Source organism: Penaeus monodon, chromosome 32, assembly GCF_015228065.2.
Source record: "Penaeus monodon isolate SGIC_2016 chromosome 32, NSTDA_Pmon_1, whole genome shotgun sequence".
Taxonomy (NCBI): Eukaryota; Metazoa; Arthropoda; class Malacostraca; order Decapoda; family Penaeidae; genus Penaeus; species Penaeus monodon.
The window spans coordinates 24,633,390-24,633,610 of record NC_051417.1 but is presented as its reverse complement, the minus strand read 5'-3'; positions in this window follow the sequence as shown (position 1 = coordinate 24,633,610).

The window sequence follows — 221 nt, the reverse complement described above, 5'->3', positions numbered from 1 at the left end:
AAGGCTGGGAGGGTACAAAAAGGTCAGGGTGGACAGCGGTCCGGAAAAGACAAAAAACGGAGTGATGCTCCGAATCCCTTTTTTGGATGTTGAAAGTTGGAGGCGAGTGTTGCGAGCAGTTGAAAAGCGAGAGGGTAAAATGACAATGACTATAAATAGGTTGATAACAACAAAACTTAGGCGATTGAAGATGAGTTCAAAAGGAAGGGAGGGTGAAGAGG